This window comes from Canis lupus, chromosome 6 (assembly GCF_048164855.1).
Source record: "Canis lupus baileyi chromosome 6, mCanLup2.hap1, whole genome shotgun sequence".
Lineage (NCBI taxonomy): Eukaryota > Metazoa > Chordata > Mammalia > Carnivora > Canidae > Canis > Canis lupus.
The window spans coordinates 73437357-73458435 of record NC_132843.1 but is presented as its reverse complement, the minus strand read 5'-3'; the positions used below and the strand labels follow the sequence as shown (position 1 = coordinate 73458435).

The 21079-nt window shown below is 44.4% G+C and overlaps 1 long non-coding RNA gene across 2 annotated transcripts; it reads right to left on the bottom strand.

The window, feature by feature from the left end:
* Positions 1 to 6663: 6663 nt before the first annotated feature.
* LOC140634781 (uncharacterized) lies at positions 6664 to 13749 on the bottom strand. 2 transcript variants are annotated; one of them, XR_012032162.1, is made up of 3 exons: positions 13541 to 13749; positions 8199 to 8293; positions 6664 to 6800 (listed from the first exon to the last, which is right to left on the bottom strand). It is a non-coding gene; the product is annotated as an uncharacterized lncRNA (long non-coding RNA). The 2 variants fall into 2 exon arrangements; XR_012032163.1 differs by lacking the exons at positions 6664 to 6800; positions 8199 to 8293 and adding an exon at positions 12377 to 12597.
* Between the last annotated feature and the right edge of the window lie 7330 nt (positions 13750 to 21079).

The window sequence follows — 21079 nt, the reverse complement described above, 5'->3', positions numbered from 1 at the left end:
ATTGCTCCCTCAGCTTACAGGGAGTTGGGTTGTGGACTGAACACTTGCCTTATACTTGCTCTGTTGCAAATGAAACCAAGCTTTCACTAGAGCTAGCCATTCTGGGCAAGAAAGGTGACATGGAAGGAATCAATGCAGACTTCCAGCAGTGACGGGGGAAGGAGGCAAGCAATATTTATTGAATGTCTACAATGTGCCAGGCCACTCTGCATGTATGCTAGCCTTTAAGACTCATCACACTCTATGAGGTGAGGACAATGGGACCCTTCCAACAGATGAAGAGGACTTGCTGAGGACAACAACAAATGTGCTCCATGGGTGGTAAGTGGCAGGCTCCCAATCAGCATGCAAGGATGTCTGACCAAAAGCCCATGCTTTTGCATTCTCAATTCTAAGTCAAGCCAGTCCCTGAAATGAGGCTGAGAAAATGGAGTCAAGCCTTAGAGAGAAATCTACCTCTGGTCACACTTCTGCACAGGCAAGGACTGGCTACTTCGTGCACGGGGCTCACTGCAAAGTAAAAATGCAGGAGCCCTGTTCAAAAATTATTAAAAATTTTAACCCAGCAATAACAGAGGATTAACCAAAGACAGGAACCTTCTGAGTGCTGGCCCCTGTTCAGTTGAACAGGTTGGGTGTCCATGAAGCTGACCCTGCTCCACTGAGTCCAAGGCATAACAAAGGAAAGGGTCTTAGAGCTGGGGGCAAATTTGGAAATATAGTCAGTCCAGTGGTAGGAAAAATGGACCATGTGGTCCTCAGGAGCCTTACATCCCATTATGGACCAGTTCATCTCTCTCTCTCTCTCTCTCTCTCTCTCTCTCTCTCTCTCACACACACACACACACACACACACACAGAATATGTACATACTACCAGGGGGCTCTCACAGATCAAAACTTAAAAAAAATTACATGGCTAGGCCCTGGGGGCAATTGTAATCCTTTTTCTAATCTCGGGAAGATTCGAAATAGCATCCTGGTGACACAGAGAATGAGAGCACATCACCCCTATTGCAGCTGTCACTTGTATCTGCAATCGGGTGAATTATAGAGATTAGCCACGTCCAAGAATTACTGCACTTTTTGCATGGTTCTGTGCATGGCCCTTCTTAAGGTGGAATGGCTCAGGTTTGCATTCAGACTCTGGAAGGAGTTTAGGAAGTTCCGTGCTGCCACCCAGTGTTGGGAGCGCAAGCCCCGGAGAAACTGCTGAAGGCCCTGCAACCATCCTTCACTGTGTAAGGAACCCAGAACCTTCCCGAAGCTACAGAGAAGGGTGCGGTAAATCTTCCCTAGGCCCCAGGCAAGCCTATTTGAGCAGTCACATTCCATATCCCATTAAAGGTATGAAAATGTACCCACATACCACACTAAATGAATTGACGTGTAACTCAGACTTGAGTTGGTTTCGAGTTGGTTGACGTGTTACGTTCTGCAGAAATTAATTTATTTTGATTTCCCAATTGTGTTTTTGAATTATGGCTCCAACATGGGGGCTTCGGGGGGAAAGAGGAGCTCTTAAACTTTATTCCAAGTCAGAAACTTCTGAAAAGTTCTTAGGCCCCGGGCCCATTGCCTTCAGCACCTGCTACTGTGGGTAGGCATGAAAACAGAGGAATAGCACAGAGGAAGAGAAAAACCCAAGGAGTATTAGATCTGATTACCTCTGACAAGCTGTGCACTACAAGTATTAGTCCTTTTGTTATTTCCATGTCAAATGACAACCTCGGTCTAGTGAATCTATCTAGAAAAGTCATAGGCAAACCACAGTCATAGGCAAACCACAGCCAGGATCTACTCCACTCTAGTGCCAAGATTTCGCTGCTAAAATAACAAAAACAAAAACACTGGTAATCGGGTGTGCTGTCCAGTACAATTCCCAAATAAGGCCCCTGCCCTCCCACAGCGATGGGTGTAGCTGCTAAAAGGCAAGCGGCCAACACAGAGCATCATACTCTTGAGTCCCTGAATCTTCCCGAGGTGTGGCAAGTGGCTTTGATTTTCACAAGACAGTAAGTGGTCAAGCCCCTCGTACAGAGCCCACCCACACCCACACCTCCACCCCCACCCCGTGCCTCCCACCTGGACTGTGTCCCTGGTGAACAGGGTCAGCCAACTCCTTGGTGTGGGAGCAGAGGAGCGAGAGCAGAGGAGGCGGAAATACAGCTTTGTATAAATGAGGCCACATTGGACCAGGAACAGAAGTGACAAATTCAGGCTGGAAGGAGCCATAGATAGAGCTTATTTAATCTATTCCCCTGCTCTCTGGCGGAACTGTAATGAAGCTGTTTTGAACACCTTATGGACTGAACTTCACCATTCTGCACATTTGTGGATTTAGGATTTTTATGGATTTAGCACACAAGGGTTTTTATTCTGTGAAATCATCTCCTTTTATTGTATCCCCTCTTATCCCCTATTCTTTGAACTCTTAAATTTTATCTTCAGCCACACTGGTCAAGACCCTGTCTCCCCCACTAACTACATGAGACTGCGTTTTCCCACAAGCCTGCTTGAACCGGCCTAAATGGCAGGATTAGGGCATCACGTGATTCAGCATGGGCAGAACCTTCGGTAAGAGAATCTAGCTCCAGTCAGAGCTCGTGTCTTCTTTAGAGTATTGCCAGTAAATGTTTTCTGCGACTCTGCTCAATACTTACCACTCAGCAAGGGAGTTGTATCTTTCTGAAGCAGCCCGCTTCCTAAATGTAAGGAGGAAGTGAGACCTGCAAAACCCTTCTTCCTTTTATTATCCCTTGAAAGAATTAAACCATGTGACTCGGTGCTATTGAGCCCAAGAGTCAGCATTTGACACTTCTCTGCCATAGGACACCAGCGGGAGCCCTACGCAACCTCTGGGGACCCCATAGCAAAATGGTGACATTCTATGGAGGGACAACACATGCAACCAGCCCCACTCCTTCTCCTCCAAAGGCCTCCAAGGATCCAAGAATCCTGTGAAAGAAGTTGATCTATTGACTCGAGGGACAATCAAGCAAAGAAGATCATGGGCAAACCTCTTGTACTTTTGTCAGGGTTCAAGCCTGTTCTAGGAAACTGGAATTCTTCTTTGTAGATGTCATCCAACAGCATTCTTTTTTTTTTTTTAAGATTTTATTTATTTATTTATTTATTTATTTATTTATGAGAGAGAGAGAGAGAGAGAGAGAGAACACAGGGAGAGCCATAGGAGAAGAACAAGTAGACTCTCTGCTGAGCACCAAGCCTGATGCCGGGCTCAATCTCACAACCCTGTGATCATGACCTGAACCAAAATCAAGGGTTGGACACTTGACCAAGTGAGCCACCCCGGTGCTCCCAACAGCATTCTTAAAATCAGGATCCTACAGAGGCAGGGTCCCCACACAGGATGGATCTTTAACTACCATTTCCGTGTCATGGTTGTTACTTGTGGCTTGAAATGTGGGTGCGTGTTGGTCCAATTGCTGAAACCTCAGTCTGGGCTTCTGAAATCTAGAAGGAAAACCCATGCAGATGTGAAGGAAAGACCACAAGTGGCTTTAAATTCTATACCGTGGGCATAAAAGAAGAAGGAAGGAAATCAGCTCTGAGTGCCTGCAACAGGTAGAAGGTGTGCTTCAGAGGGTAGACAGTAGCTTTTGGAATTCATCCATTTTTCTGTCCATCTGGGAGCTGGTGACTGTGGCCAAGGAGCCCCTGAGCCATGGGGCTAATGTGAGGGATGTGGGGATAAGTGAAACAAACACACATCCCTGACTTGTCAGAGTTTAAAGGGAAGGTAAAGAGTTACACTACTAAAAATGTTCCTTTTTTTTTTTTTTTTTTTTTTTTACTAAAAATATTCTTGAAGCCAAGTTGAAGGAGGAAGGATCCTTCTTATGGAAAACTTCTCAGTCTACCTGTAATTACATACTTTATTTCACTTTGCCAGCTATGGCCCTTTTGCCATGTAACCTCACATATTCACGAGTTTGGGGAACCAGACCATGGACATTTTGAGAAGGGGCTCTTTATTTTGCCTACCATATGTGTCTTGTCTGTTTTTTAGTACAAATAACCCATGTCCCTTGTAGAAAAATCAGAAGATATAGAACAGTTTAAAATGAGAAAGTACAGAATGCAACTGCTTTTAAAATATCTCCATTTTGTTCCTTAAAGAAAACACTCGACCGAATATTCTTTACCGCGCTTTCTCACTTCACAATATAATGTCACCGTCCTCCCACAGGGAGAGACATAACTGTATATATCAGCATTTTAATGACTCTACGATGTTCTATTATGACATTGTGCTATAATTTCTGAACATGTAGACTGTTTCCAGTTTCCTGTACATACCAATAATGGTGTCATAACATTCTTGTTCATGCACATTTGTATATTTGTCTAGTATTTTCTGAGGGTGAGTTCCCAGAAATGTAATAGCTAAGCCCACGGCTGTGGTTGCTTTCAAGGCTTGAGATACATATGGCCAAAATGCCCTGCAGGATGCTCGTGCCAATTCACACACTCCCCTGCGGAGCAGACTGTTGCTCCACATGCTCAGAACCCCGGCCAGGATCAGGCTTTAAATCCTTTATCAAACTGATAGACTGATTGAAATCCCACAATTGTTTTAATTCATATTCCTTTAATAATCAGTAAGGGTTGAATATTTGTCATATATTCTCTACTTCACAGTTTTTATTTTTTTGTTACTTGCCACTTTATGTCCTTTTTCTACACTAAAGTGCTTATATTTTTTCTTACTAGGCATTGATAAGGCTATATGTGAACCCTATGCCATTTTGCTGCAGATAATTTTCTCAGTTTAGAGCTCTTTTTTTTTGATAATTGACTTTTTCAGGCATAGAGCTGTCGACTTTTTTTTTTTTTTTTTTTTTTTTTTGCAGTTGAATCTACCGGTCTTTTTATTTATAGTGCCTGCCTTTGGTTTCATGCTTTATACCTTGGCATTGGAAGTGTCACGGGCCTCGCCCACCTTAATATTGTATAAATATTCGCTGGTGGGGTTATTAATCCGTCTTGATTGTTCGCCTAAAATATATGTTAGTGCCTTTTGCTAAAAGAATTCTGTTAAGGCAGCCACTTGAAACACAAGGATGCAGCTCCCTGCAGGGTTGACATCAGGCTTTAAATAATGGGCATGTCCTGTGGCTGTATCCAAAGGCTTGGCAGCAGTGTCTCTAATTGGGGTTAGACTTGAGGTCCTAATTCACTGTGATTTTTAAACCAAGTGACGAGCCTTCAGAGAGAGGACCTACCACCTCTTTCTATTCGGTTGAGAAAATATGACTCAGCTCTTGCTCTTCATGGTGGAGCAGTTTAATTTAATTTCCCTTGTTTACTTCCTCTGCTTGTTGGATCACTGAGGTGTGGGCAGAGATTTTACGATATGGGGTCCAAGCCCATGGAGTTCTCAAGCCTGGCTGTCCTGCTTCAGGCTATGACCGAGCAGAATCACGGAGTGAAGAGCTTTAAGAAGGTAGAACTTGGAGAAATTGTTGCAAAAGATCCACGGAATACTGCCCACCGCTCAGGGGAAGATATTTCTTTGTTCTCACCTCACCTGGAGGGGTAGCTGTGGACTCATTCAGCAAGTGTTTCCTCCTGAGTTTGGGCTCATGCCAGATGGAAGCAGGAAACCCAAGCTGGCATGGAGGGGCTTCTACTTACCAGACAGGTTTCACTATCTTCTGTGAACTTAAAGATTTAGATGAAAGTCCTTTCATTGTCCTGAAAATCAAAATGAGTACCAGAACTTTCCACCAAACAGCTTCGCCTCTCCCTGGGTCTGCAAGAGTATGTGGGAGTAGAGCACCCACGGAGGACAAAGCCCCACTTCTTTTTTTTTTTTTTTCTTTTTTTTGATGCAAAGCCCCACTTCTAAGGACGTCCTTGGTTCAGGTAGGAAAGTGACCACGCCCACTATCCAGTCCCTTTGCCCAACAGGCAGCCACTGAGGACCAACTTCCACCACTTTGTTTGTGCTGCACCCCCTGCTTAGCAGACCTTCCTCCACACCCACCTCCTGAAAGCATAATCATCAAGGCCCACCTCAAAATCTGCCTCTAAGTCAAAGCTTTCCTCGACATCTTTCCAACCCTCTAGCCCTCCGACCACTTCCTCCCCCTGCCTCCCCACCCCACCCCCATCACCACCAACCCAACAGTATTGTGTGGTGGCTTTGGAACCAAATAAGCGCGGGTTTGCAATGATTCTCTCACCTAATCACTCCGTGCATTTGGAACCTTTGGAATATTGACTTAAGAGTTCTGAGCCTCGGCTTCTTCATCTGGAGGATGAAATCCACCAACCTTCTCAAGGGTGTTGTTTGGCAGATTACGTGAGATCACACATAAAATGAATACGAGCAGGTCTTTGGCCTTTAGGTGCTTGTATTAAGTGGTGAGAACCATAACATGAGATAATATCACTCTCATAAAAGGGACACAGAATGCTTCAGCAGTACAGAGAAAAAAGAGGTTTTGTCATCTGGGAATGATCTGGGAAAGTAAATGGAAAGAAGGCATTAACCCTCTTGAGGAAGGGGTAAAAGTCCACTGGGTAAAGCTGGGAGCCGAAGATGAACAAGGGTAAGTCAGGCTGTGTCCAGAGAAGAGAAAATAGCAGGCTCTTGCAGAGCTATATTTTTTTTAAAATAGATTTATTAACAATACTGAAGTTAAGATATAACAAAATAGGGTGCCAGAGTGGCTCAGTTGGTTAAGCATTGGGCTTTTGATCTCAGCTCAGGTCTTGCTCTCAGGGTCTTAGTTTCGGGTTCCATGTTGGGCTGTATACTGGGTGTGGAGCCTATAAATAAAATAAATAAATAATAAATAAATAAATAAATAAATAAATAAATAAATAAATAAAGTTGGTGTTTTAGTTTCAGAGCTTCAGATATCAAAGCTTTCTGAGCATAGACTGATAGCATTAGAATTATCTTTAGGAATATCAATTTGGTGACTGTAGGCTGCAGTTTAGAAGAAATCCATTGGCCAGTTGAGTAGACAATGCAATCACCCATATTGAAAAGAACAGCCTTAAATCTGGAGCCAATAAAGCTGACTTAAGAGTTCTGAGCCTCGGCTTCTTCATCTGGAGGATGAAATCCACCAAATTGTGACTTGATTGGATGGGAGACAGGGAACAGACATGACAAAGAGGATTTATTCTTGGTGAATTGGAGTATGGTGGGGCCATTAAAGAAAAAAGAAACACTCAGAGGACCACTTTTGACCTGCTTAGATGGAGATACCAGGAAGAAGGACCATCCCATAGGAATTAGAAGCAAGAGAATGAATGTTAAGAAGAAAATTGTCACCCTAGATCAAACTTAAGGGTACATTCATAAAATGAGATAGTGAAAACTGTGTGGGTGGATGAGATGCCCAAAGACAGCATAGGGAGAAAAGAAAACCAAGGACAGAAGCTTACGTGATATCAAAGTTTAGGGAGTAGAAACATGAAACAAAATCAGGATAGAACAGTCTCATATCTAAATGTGATATTTTCTTTTCATCTGCAATATTCTCTAAGGTCCCCTTCATTTAAATTACCATCATTTTTCAAGATTTAACCAAATTCTTACACAAAACAATTATTAATAAGCTTGAATTTACCGAGCATGTGCCAGATGCCATTCACTGTATTAAAAACTCTGTACATATTATCTCTTGCCCATAAGCATATGATGCAGGTACATCAATGATACCCATTTTACAGATGAGGAATTAAGATTCAGTAAGGCTTAATAGTCATTAAGGCCAAGGCTTAACAGGTAATAAACAAACCTGGATTGTCCGACTCCACAAATGACACTTTAACTTCCTTGTTGTACTGTCATTAAGTCATCTCCAGGATATTTGGAGTGAAAGCCAAACATCTTAATTTTTGAAGCTCCGGAGCACCCCATTGGAGAACCTTGCCGTATATTGTAATAATTAATAGCAAATCTGGCCCTCGTGTTGACAACATGGCTTTGCCTCTTAGGTCTTAGTTACCTCTTCTTCAGAATGGAGATAGCATTTCCCTAGCAGCGTCAGTATAAAGGTCACATACATGAAGCACTAGTATAGTGTTTACATGTTTTACTATTACAGTTATTATTGCTGTTGGGGGTGGTACACACTCCCTTTGAGCTCCAGCCTCTCCCTGAATTTATTCCAAATTTCCCTCTGTAAGTCCAAGTTCCCTGGCATCACTTACCCAGGGTGTTCTTGATTTGAGGTAGTGCCCAGCCCAAGAAAGCAGCATCTCAGAGGGGACTCACTGGTGATGGAATGTCCCGGAGGGTTGAACACCTGAGGAAAGAAGACCTGAGGAGATAAGCCATATAGCTGATCCATGAGATAGGTCTGAGCCCCTGTTCTTTCCTCATAACAACGCCAATGCCTTGATTTCTGCTGTGGGGGGAAGTGAGCTGAGTGACGGACAGCATGCTAACAATTTAGCTTCAAGACACTGGGTCATGCCAGCAGATATTTCCCCCACACCAGCTAGTTCCTGGTCTTCCCCCATCCAGAGCTGGTGCATCTGCTTTGCTCATATTTGGGGCCTATTCCCAAGCAAGAGGCTAAATCCCCTGAAGCACCCCCTCTACCAAGACCTTCCCTTGGATTTTACAGTCACCTACTCCTGCCAAACCTCACTACCGTGCTCCACTTCCAGGAGGGGAAAGCATATGGACCACTATTTGTTGCCAAAACCGATCAGAGAACAAAACTCAGTTCTCATAAAAATTGCACAGTACCTGCTTGCCTCTCTTTGCTGACAATAAAAATGAAGCTCATGCTCAGGAAACTATCTTTCTCGAAGGAAATATTTTTCATTCAGATCCAACTCCTAACTCAGTCATTTCTCACTTGTTCAAACACCCTGATCACCGGAGGAAAGGACTATAAATAACCGAAATGATAATTTTCTTAAGGATTGTGTTTTATACACAGTAAAATCCAGATCTTTCCATTGAAACCCATTGATAATTTTAGAACTTTCCTTGCAGAGGTGGGAAAGAATCCACATTATTTTTTAAATTTTAATTACTCACTGAATGAAATCTAAAAGTATTTAATTATTAGATTTGTGCCTCGAGATAAGTTCAATGGTAATTACAGGATGTCTTTTTTTTTTATTCTAATTCCAAATAATTAAATCCCAAACACGTTGAACCATTATGATTATAATTAGAATAAAGGTGTCTTCTATTTGAAACCAAAGTTTGGCTTTTTGTTTAACCTTTTTGCACCTCATCAAAGGGGGATGCTTTGGAAAGAAATCCATCTCCATCTCTCTAATGCTACTTTAAAACAAAATTAAAAAAAAAAAACATAATTGTCTACAGAAATGCTTTTCCATTACAATAGCGGCACAGAGAAAGCAAGCCCCAAGCTCTCAGCTTGCCCGGAGGCTCAAAGGTGTACTGACTTCTCATTTCCCTTTTGTCATCCTCGGACACAGGGAGCACCCAGAAACCGGGCAAGAAGATGAAGCAGATACAGCGAGATCATCAAGTCCATGGGGTGGGGTGGGGGAAGGATCTGTGAAGTACTCCTCCCCGCCCTCCAGTTTGTCGATCAGTTTTGGGGTCACTTTTCTGAGCTCACCTTCAGTTAAAGGTGAACGAAGGGCCATTTGGGGGATTGAGTAGACACCTCGCAGGGAGGTGTCTGCAGACTAGGAAATACAAAGCAAGATGCACAGAATGAGATCTAAGGAAGATCTAAGATCTAATGAGATCTAAGGATCTAAGGAAGCCTTGGAAGGTATCGAACGGGGGACCAGGCAAGAGTCACGGAGAACAAATGCACCTGTCCTTCCCCTGGGTTGATGGGGCTGCCGAGGAACCCTGGTTAGGGTGGCTCAAACACCCCACAAATGGAGCTTAGGGTCCTGTGCACGTCTCCACCCCGTCGTGCTCTGGGATTTGGGAAGTGGGAAGGTGATGGTTTGTGGTTTCCAGGAGGAGGTGCAGGGTGGGGGTTTAGGAAGGAGAGGAGACGCGTGTCTTTAAAAAGTAAATAAACCCAGCGCAGATGTCCTCTCCTGGCTGGTAGGCAGAGAGGACGGCCCTTGCTCATTGGGGAGCATCTGGAGGCCAGGGGGGTAAGAGCCTGCAAGGAGGGGAAGCAAAAAAAAAAGCTATAAAGAGAAGGCCAGAGAGCAATCATAATACTTAGAAAAATGTCACATTAAAACCTCCGGCTGCCGGCGGCTGGAGGGAAAAAGAGTTCCAGACAATAGCTGAGGGAACAAGTCGAATCTTGTGTTCATTCCTGTGGTTAAGACAAGTCTGTACGACCACACAGAAAATTCCATTCGCCTCCGACCTTAACTCCCTGCTTCCCCGAGCTGCAGACACTCTTCTGTTGGAAGGCCCCTTGAGAGGACCCAGGGCATCTCTCCCACCCGGACCTTGCTCTCATCTTGCACCCTCGCATCGTGCAGATCACCTGCTCTCCTCTCAGGGGCCTCTTACTCCATTGACTCAAGCCTAAGGAATGAAGCAGGATTGGGGAAAAGGACACATTCCCTCACCACCCTCCCTGCTGCCCACCCCCCACCCCAGTGGCATTCATTTTAAACCTTGAGACCCATGGATGTCCCACGAACTTATTCACCAATTGAATAAATGTTTGTTGAATGCCTGCTAGGCCTCAGGCTCCAGACTAGACATTTGGGGAGGACAACCAAGGTCAAGGTATGGCTAAGAACATCCAAGGCAGGGGGCATGAGAAATATGAGCATCCGTGTGCTGCTAATCGTGTGTCCGACTCGGTGACTCTTGTACCTTGCAAACGTGGGGCATCACATTCTCCTTTCCTTCTTTGGGGTTTTCGTGGGTCCAGCTGACAAGTGTCCTGCCTGCTGGAGTCGGTCCTGCCAAGTATCCCTCTTCCTCACCAGTAACCCCAACATCTGCTCCTTTTCTTCCCCCGCCCCCCAAGACAAGCCTAGGTCTGCTTGCTCCAGGAACTGTCCCATTGGAAGAGGAAGGTTATCAATAATAGTCTTGGGTCTAAGGGGCTGAGAGGAAAAAGTTCTCAATTCAGGGAAGTCTCTTTCAATTCAGGGAAGTCTGAGGACCCACTCAGAGAGGAATAGGATGTGGGATCCAACATGTCCCCAAGCGAGAAAGTGTAGCAAGTGATCTAATGCTCCAGGAAGGGGGCAAGGTTGGTAGACTGGGGTACCTAATGGAGATTATACCTTCTTTCTAGTCAAACTGGGAAAGATCTGTCGCTTGGCATATTTTCTGCTGCCCAGCGCCTCCAGGGAGCTTGTGATAGTGGTATGCTTACAATTTAAATAACCATTTCTCCCAAGGGGGGGAGAAAAAAAGCCCTGTTTTCTAGCTTTTGCCAATCTCCATGGTGTAAACACTCCCACAGTGGCTGAGTTTAAGGTACCAATATAAGGAGTTGAGAGGCAATGCCCACAAGCAGCTCTTGCTCGTTGATACAAACTAACACCAGACCACTAGAAGCTTCCAGTCTAACACACATCTACAGATAAACACAGGACATAGTGACAGAGTCTCCTGATCAATTGGCATATTGGCATCAGCAGGAACAGCTTTAAGCAAGCCCCAGAGGGGAGTATGATTTAGGGGTAGCAGGAAAAATGACCACGCAGCCACTGGGCAATAGAAAACAGTACCTACATTTCTCCTTTTGGTCCCTTGGAAGCATAGAAAACCAGGGGATGTCAGAGCCAGCAAAGACCGTGCCAATAATCAAGACCAATCCCCTCATCCAGGCCCTTCCAGAAGAGGAACTAAATCATGCAGGCACGGAATGATCTAGACAGCCTCTGCTTGGGACATACTTCCGTTGACAGGTCAGGTCTCCCTTCCATGACACTGGAGTATTGAGCAGAAATTTAAGAAACTAGGTCATTAAAAAAAAAGAAAAAGAATTAGAAATCTCTGGGGCCTTCTGAGCACACATAGAGGCCAAGTGACTGCCTCTACAGCTGGTGGAAAGTGGATGAAGGTGCCACCAGCAAGGAACCACAGACTCTGTTCAAATTTGTTACTCAGAGACTTGTCCCAGACACAAGATTTTTGCAGCACAGAAATGAACCCCCATGTCTGCCAGGCTCTGTCTGCCTTGGCTTTTGAATCAGAGGTGAGGAATATGCTCTATCTAGGAAGGCCGGAAAAAAAAATTCCCACATGAAGAACCCCAGCAATAATTTTCTGGGCTACATCTCTTGGGCAAACGTAATGGGACGGCAAAGTCTTTGGTGCTGAGGGAGCTCCAGCTCCTTTCTGCCGATAATTCATGATCCCTGAGACAATTATGAGCAATGAAAAGGCGTAAGTCAAAGGAACATCAAGTAAAGCTAGATTTAGGAAAATAACACATTACATTTAAATATCCATATATATTTAATCTGTGTTTAATAATGCAAAGAATACATTAGTCAAGGCTTAGGCAGATTCCACGTTGACGTTAGCTGCAGAACAGCCTGGCCTTCTGAAGTTTCGCAGCCTTGGTGCCATAGGAATGAAAACTTCTGGAGGAATGGAGCATGTCATTGCAAACCTGGGGCCTGCAGAAATGCTAACGGAGGCATTGCAGAGGTCACCACAAAGTCAGGTTTGCTGCAAAAAAATAGAACTCAGGGTGAGCCTAAGAAATCCAAAGCTCCAGTCTCTAGACTGACTGACTGCATTAGCCACCCTCTGCAAGGCAGGGCAGGGAGCAGGAGGTCACTTCATGGGGGGGAGGGGGGGAGGGGAGTGGGCAGAGGGACCAGGATTGCTGTTGCCATTGTTATTTTATACTAGGTCTCCTCTCCTGTCCTCGGGCTTTAATTCTAGACTACCAGATGGGGAATGGCTGCCTGGGTCCCAGGGGAAAATCAGAACATGTCCCCAGTGGGCAATTCCCTGGGCTCCAAGGCCTTGCTGCCATCTGGAGGGGTGAATCAGGTGAGTGTACTCAAGGATGAAGGGGGAATCGCAAGCATGGCCAGCCTTTAGTGTAATCATGCTTCTCCAACAGCTGGAAAGGGAACCAGTGGGGACACCATGCAGTATATGCCAAGTGGCATCTAGGACCTGGAGACAAGAGGCTGGACTGTCAAGAAGTAGGAGAAATCCTCATGCTTTGGTTGACCATCACGCAATTTAACAATCACCAAGGCCCAAGTACTTTGTGTTTATTGCACTTTGGACAACTCCTCCCCTAGACCCAAGAGTCTCTCTCTAGGCCCACAGTTCACTCACCATCTCAACCGAGGCAGTCTCAAGAACAAAGCTACAGCAAGAAGGTATCTCAGAGACTATCTAACCCAATCTTCACAGATAAGAAGACTGAAGCCCAGAGAGGCAATGCGGATCATCCAAGCTTACCCAAGCAGTAACAGGATAGCGAGGAGGGAAGCCCAAGTCTCTGACTCCATGGAAAACACTGCCCCCCTGTTAAGCCCTGTTTCTAGTTCTGATGGTCTGTACTGAAGGAAGGCAAACATGCATTAAATGCCAGGCACTCTACTAAGAGCCTGAATATATATTATCTCCAAAAGAGTAAGCACTAGCCTACCTCAATTAAGGTTTACAGTCAGATAGGAAACTTGGCTCTCGTTCTGGCTCTGCCGTTTTTCAACTGTATGGTGGTTAGATCAGTCATGGCACTTCCCTAGGTGTCCTTCTGCCTCTGGCACCTCGTGTGACCATCCCCGTAGCTTGTAGAACCTCCAAATGTCATTAACCAAATTGCAAAATGAGTTCTAGTCTAGTCCAGAGCACAAAGGAAGCGATGAGGAAAAAAGAAATCGAGCCTGGGAAGTGAATGAATGTGCCTCTCACAAATGCCTGGGGGAAGCAGCATTGTGATCGGGTTCAGATATGACCCAACCTATACTCTTGAGTAAGCCCTGGAACACCCTGATATCCCCCCTGCCTTGTACTCGGGAACTACCCATCCCAACTCCATTCCCTGTGAAGTCATTCCACCAGTAGAAACAGTCCAAGCTTTTTCCCAGCAAAAAGACGGTGGGTGGGGGATGCAAGGACCACCTCCCTAGATTTTGTTGTTTCAACCTTCTTTCCAAGAACTGAGCCCCTAAAGATTTCAATTATCTGAAATTTCCTCATCCCACACGGGACTCCTCCTTTGGAGGGAAAGCCAAATTACCTCTCAGTGTCTCTTCAGGTTAAGCACGACGTTGAGGAGCATGCTCATTCTAGCAGTGGGCACTTGGAAATAACATGAGCACTGACTCACCAGTCTTTCTGAGCCAGGTATTTTGAATTTGCTCAGGGCAGGAAAATGGCCAGGGGGCTGGGCTGGGGAGGGAAGGGGAGGACCCACGCAGATGATGGCTAACAACTATCCAACTCTGTTCCAAAAAGGCGAGTACAGGGGAGACTCTCAGAACATATGCTTCTGCTCTTGTTGTTTCCCTGCCAGGAGTCTCCTAAATCATCATGAAATGGCTGCTTTCTGCCTGCCTCGATCATGTATTATGGGGCATTAATAAATAATGGGAGGTTGTAGGACCAAAAGGCGGGAAAACCCAAAGGGAAGGTGATGGAGAGGCATAATTTAACAAGTAAATGAAAGAAGCTATTAAATCATAGTTAAATTATGCTGGCACCGGCAAAAAAAAAAAAAAAAAAATGGGGTGTGTGTGTTGGAGATTTCTCGCTGCAAAATGCTTTCGATAAAATATTGAAATTTCTCTCCTGGCTGACAGAGGCATCTCCCGATCACAAGGATAGAAGTCTGTGGCCTGTCTGTGGCTCCCATTAGATACTGAGCTCGGGCATGGGCCCGGAAGAGGGAGAGTTTCTAGATGTTTCTCAGTCCATATTTTTCCTAGGATGGGTCCACAGGCACCACTTGATACCCCGTCTGGGACACATTTCTTGCTGGTGGCCTCAGTAGCCAGGTCACTAGTCTTATGCCTATTCTCCATTGGCTCCTTTTGGCATATTTTGGGGTTCCCACCTTAGAGGAGGGGAAATACCGAGTTGTGACTTAAAAATAACTCTTGTTATGGGCAGCTTTATACTTTCTCAAGTACCGTCATAGCCGTGAACACTTTGACATTTACTATAATTCTGTTAGGTAGGAGGTCAACTCTTCCTGTGGGGAAGTCATATTTTGTTCTTATTTGTGTGCTCAAAACCCAGAGAAGTGTGCATTTAATACATACCGAACTGGATGCAGCATGCTTGGAGAGGTGAGGGAACGAATGAACTCCCGTCTTGTAGCTGCGAGGCTCAGAGAGGTTAAGTGACTTGCCCAAGACTGAACTAGACAGTGTGGGAGTTGTAACCAGCAGCAAGGCTTTCCGAATCTCAACCTGTGCTCTTTCAACACAACATGTTGTCTCTCTTCAAGGTCACACAGTAAACTAGATCAAAGCCAGTCTACGGGACCCCTGTAAATTCACACAAGCAAAAGGCAGACTCGATTTTCTCTATTGGGATTGTGTTTTCAACCGGGGTATAGACTGTTGTTGAGCATCTGAAGGACTTTGGGAGTCTCTGTATCTAAAGGAAGTTTCTAGAATCCTCCGGCAGGAGATCCACACAGAAGCCAGAACACTTCACAGTAAGTCTGTCCCTTTCCTTGTTTCCAGGGATGTGTGCTATGGTCTTGGCAGAAAAACTTACTGCCATCCAACTTCTCAAATATGCTTGGGCCCCAAGCCCCAGTGGGAGAAGCATGTGTATCGACATGCCAGGGGAATAAAGTCACAGCAGAGTAGATTTGTTTGGACAGGCGGGCTTAGTGGTCTGACAGGGTGTGCAAGCTCTCCACGCTACCCTGCATTCTAAGATAGAGCTACTTGGCAAACATATCAGAAAGCTACGGGATAAATCTATGTGGGGTCCCTGAATGGTCAGGAGTACAGAGGTTTGTGCAAACATCTTTCAAGACAGCAAAGGGACCTCTGAACCCCTTTTCAGACAGTGGCAGCTCAACCAAACTGTGAATGCTTAGGATCTTTAGACCAGGAGAGGAGATGGGAAGTTCACTTCAGCAGCCGGCGCTCACTAGCAGGATGAGACTCTGAGGTGGGCTTTGGAATCAGAGAGAACCGGACTCGACCACTTACAACTTGCTACCTATGCGACTGTAAGCAAGGTAGCTAAATTCTTTGAGCCTCAGTTTCTTCCTCTTTTGAATGGGAATATTTGAACCTGCTGAATCAATCGTATCGGATTCAGCTACAAGTGACAGACACACTAAAACCCCAAGTGACTTACACAAGTTGTGAAAGGGAAAAAATAATAATCATTTGGTTGCAGGCAGGTTTTGACTAGTAGGGTGGTTCCGCAAAACCTCAGGAATCCAGGCTCCTTCCATCAAGCTGCTTTCCCTTTCCGGAACACAGTGCTGAGATCACATGGGTCAAGATGGTTTTGCAGGTTCCAGAGACTTTGTCCAAAGTCCAGCCACCATGCGTAAGGGGAATGCACTAGGCCTCTTTTAAGGACATTTCTTAGAAGTTCTACATAACCCTTCCTCCCATAGTCTGCTGACCAGAACTGAGTCAGCTGGCCACATCTGTGCACAAAAGGGAGCTGAGAAATTTCGTTTTTATTCCCAGTGTCCGTGTGCCCAGCTGAAACTCAGAGGTTCTGTTTTTTATTAGAAGGGGGGATGAATATTGGGGGACAATCAGTATAGTCTCTCATGTCTCATTTACAGAATAAAATGAGGTGATGGTTGTAAATCATCTACTTTAGGTCCTAGCGCATAGGTAGTGCTTGGGAAATGCTCATGACTGTTATGCTTAGGGTTGATATACCTCTACCCAGGAACAGATTTCTGTGGAAAATCTTGACAATGCCTGACACTTGACTTTATCCCTGAGACACCATGAAATCCTGCCAGGTTTCTTACTGAGTTGAAAGTGAAGGTCCCAATGAAGTTGAATAGTGAGCTTGGAGAGGACTCAGGAAGAGAAATAAGGGTGAGTAAAGCATTACTAAATGGGACCCATGAGGGCGAGAGTATGAAAACTGTGAAGATTTCAACTAGAAAGCAAGTGACTTCCAGGTTGCCATACCTGTTTTGTCCATCATGGTAGCCAAACCGTTTTCCATCACCAACTGCAAGAGCAAACGAACAAGGAACAAAGCAAAAGCGGGATGATATCTGGGGTTCTCATGTATGTAGGTTTTCGTGCAGGGGATGAGATGGAGGTAGAGAGTGTATTGTCAATTTAAAGATTTTTATTGGCACTTTATGGATAGCCTATGAGTATTGCTTGAATAGAAGAAGAAATGGTAATCTTGCTGGAGGAATATCAGTCAGGGTTCTCCAGAGAAATATAATCAATAGGATATACATATAGGAAACACACACACAAAGAAAGAGAGAGAGATGTATTTATGGTAAGGAATTGCGGAGGCTGGCAGGTCCAAAATCTGCAGGGTAGGTCTGCAGGCCGGAGATCCAGGGAAGAGTTGATACTGTGGTTTGAGTCCAAAGGCCATCTGCCACTGCCTGGAGAATTCTCTCTTCCTCAGAATAGGTCAATATTTTTCTTAAAATACTCAGCTGATGAGATGAGACCCAGCTACATACGACAAGATCAGCCCTTGACATTTATGAGCTCCAAGCTATTAGAGTCATGAAGGACCCTTCAGCACACATCCAAATCCTGAGCACAGTTCAGGATGACGCCTCTAAAACCTGGGTATGATCTTGCCTTGCTCAGCTCAGAAGACTCCAGAGGCTTCATGACCAGACAACTTCAGCACTGGCATCTCTTACCCTCACATCAAGGCCCTAACTTTCCTTTCTGGCTTTATCTACCACTCTGCCCCTGCCCATGTCCAGCACTCCAGCCAAACCTTCCTAGACTGGCTGCCTGAATCTTTTCAATGTTTGCCTGCCTCTGTGTTTCCCTTGTGATGCGTCCTCAGCCTTGGAATTCTTCGTCCCAGCCCTCAGTCTATCACAGAACTCTTCAAATGCAGTCTCAGGCTGCCTTCACCAAGAAGTCCTTTCTTTTTCATTCTAATTTGCAAGAAGAATGATTTTTTTTTTTTTGTAAAAATATTTCTTCATGCCAGCAGAGTACAAAGTAAAAGATTTCTCTGTGCCATACCTCCCATCGCCACTACCAGGAACCTGTCTGGTGCCAGGTGTGAGAGTTGTGATGAGTTTGGTGAACACGTAAAGCTCTCCTACCCCCAATTAGATAAGTGGAGAAGATCTTGCCAGCCTCTAAAGTGCCCTGGCACCTGCTCTCCCTCTTCTGATACTTTATCTTGTTCTGCATTGTGTCATATGTGAACTTATCTTTATTGATCTCCACACTTGTCTTTCTTCACTTAAATGTAATTTAGGTGAGGGTCATCTATAGGTATATTAACCTATATTTCCCTACCACAGAGATTAAAACTATTGCTTCCCTATTTGGTTTAATTCATCAAATGTCTATGTGCACTTCTCCCGGGCCTTATTCAGCTAGGGACCGAGGAGGAAACAAACAAACAAACAAACAAAGAAAAGCCACACAAGCCAGGCTTTAAGAAACCTGCAGTTTAAGTGACTTCTCTCTCCCACCAAAAAAACAAATCAAAAAATGTTCGCTGAGAATTGTTACTGTCCACTCAGATACTAACTACACAGAAGCAATAGATCCCAGCTCTGTGGAGGTGATACTCATTTGATCTGAAATTGCTTACCTGAAAGTATTTAAGAGGACTTAACAAAGCAGTCATTAAATCTGAACAAATGGCAGTGACTTCAAAATAGGGAAGGGGGCAGGGAATGAGAAGATGAATCGGTGGGGAGGGGGTTAACATTGCAAAGCTCTCTAGAGGAGTGTGACTGGAGCTGGTAGTTGGAGCACCTGGGATGTTATTTATGATGCATTGAAGGCTGTCAACAGCATTCTTCTGGAGAATTCCGCCTGCAAGGGGGAAGTCATTAAAAGAGGAGGCCTTGCTGCCACACCGGAATGGATAGAGCCTTCCAGCTTCTAGTTTAATCCCTCTGACTCTGGAGATGAATTTCTTTTTCTGTTGATCTTCCCTGATCCACAGTCATCGACCCTTATTTATATTTTCAGCCAGTGTAGCATATATAGTGAAGAGGCTCTGGTACCAGAAAGACCAGGGTTCAAAGGCCAACACTGACAGATCCTCATGGGGGGACAGCTAGAGCAACTGAGAACCCACATTTCTTCATCTGCAAAATGGGAATAACAGCATCTAATACATCGGGCTTTTGTGAGGGTGAAATTTAATTGCATTTGTGAAATGATCTAGTGCAAATGATTGGAGGCAAAACACATGCTCGATGAACAGGAGCTATTTTTGTTGTTTGGCCCATAACCTCTCACTAGAGCATGATCATTTTCAAGAGAGGGAGAGTCCATCTTCTGCTCCTCTGTGTTCCAGAGCTTAGCCAGGTACCCATACACTAAGAGCATTCATTAAATTCTGCCCAGTTTCCTACCCGGGCTTGAAGAACTGGGCTCCCGGAGGAGATGCAAATACACAAGCTTCCACACCAGCCGTGAAGCCAGCAAGGGGGGTGGTGGGCAAAAAGTATGCCATGCAGATCTACAAGATGGTTTAAAAGCCCAGATAAGGATGAAAATAGGGTATCAGTACAAGCCAGAGTGTGAATGCCCACAGGACGTTTCCCATTAGGCTATGCGGGAGCTTGAAATGCCTTGTCCAAGACTTAGCTTTTTTCAGGTTTTGTTTTGTTTTTGTTTTTGTTTTTTCAAGACAAGGTTAAATATGTAAAGAGAGAGTTTACATTTTGTTCTGCGGAAAGAAGATATTTTTGTGAAATATGACATCTTGTGCAAGAGGCCAAAGCTATAGCTCATGAGAAAACATGGCTTTGAGGCAATGATCTGAAATTTTGAGAGAACAAATCTCAAATCCATGTACTGATCCCAAGGAAAGCAAAATGCCCCCAAAGAAGAGATGAATATGGATGATTTGTTCCACTTTCCTTGGGCCTCATGAACACATATTTTCTTACCGAATCTCACTCTATGTACTGTACACAAGATCAAACTTGGAGTAGATGAGATCAATATTGAAGCTCTGTCTGAGATTTCATCTCTTTAATACCCTTCTCATTTCCTTTAGTGGTAGAAATAGAGCTAATCTCTGTCTTTCAAATAGTTGGTTTGTATTTTTTGATTGGGGAGAATTAAATTGAATTAGATGGGTATGGGTTGGTTTTTAGAACCATTAAGTCTGGCATAATGGACATACCTAGAGAAAACATTTACATAAGAAAAATCAAAGCTGGACTCATTTTTTTATCCAGTGCTCTGACCTCTATTGGAGCTCTGACAAGCGGAATTTAGCTGAATATTTCTTAAGATGGTACATATAACAGAAAATGCATCCATCCCCTAAGATACCTATATAAATCAACATTTCCTTTGCTAAAAGGAAAAAAACTACCGAAAAAAAGAGAGAGAGAGTGTGTGAAACAGAGAGAGAGAGAGAGATCTTTTCAAATATTTATGGGCATATTTTCCATTTGGGTCCTTATTTGAATTTTACTCTCATTTAGAATACAATTCTGACAACTCCATCACTTATGCCAGCCCTGGCAATATTCCATGAAAAAACACCAATATAACACAAAATCTAGATGCGAAGAGGATTATGATGTCATATTAAAAGAAGGGAAAGGAGCATTAAAATCAGAGACCTATCTGAAATGATCAGAAATGAAATTCTCTTTAGGATAAAATGGTCTTCCAGCAATGCAGCCATTTAAAATAAGATTAAAGTGATATTTTATAAGAACGAAAGCAGAATGCAAACTGTCTTTCCCTGAATGAACTTAAATTTGCATACAATGAAGGGTAAATGAAAAAGAGAGCATTTTTTAGACTATTAGACTCAAGCTTCTCCACTCTGTTCAGCGATTTCTCCACACAGGCTCCTGCATCACTGACATTCAGGGTCCCTGGTAGTGATGCAAACTCTAGGGCCCCATCACATCAGACTCAGAATGTGTAAGAGGGAGAGGGGTCGTCTACATTTTGAACAAGCCCCCAGGTAATTCTAAAACCCACTGGTGTTGGAGAACCTCTGGTTTGGCAAGTCTCCAGAAAGTACGGGTGGACCA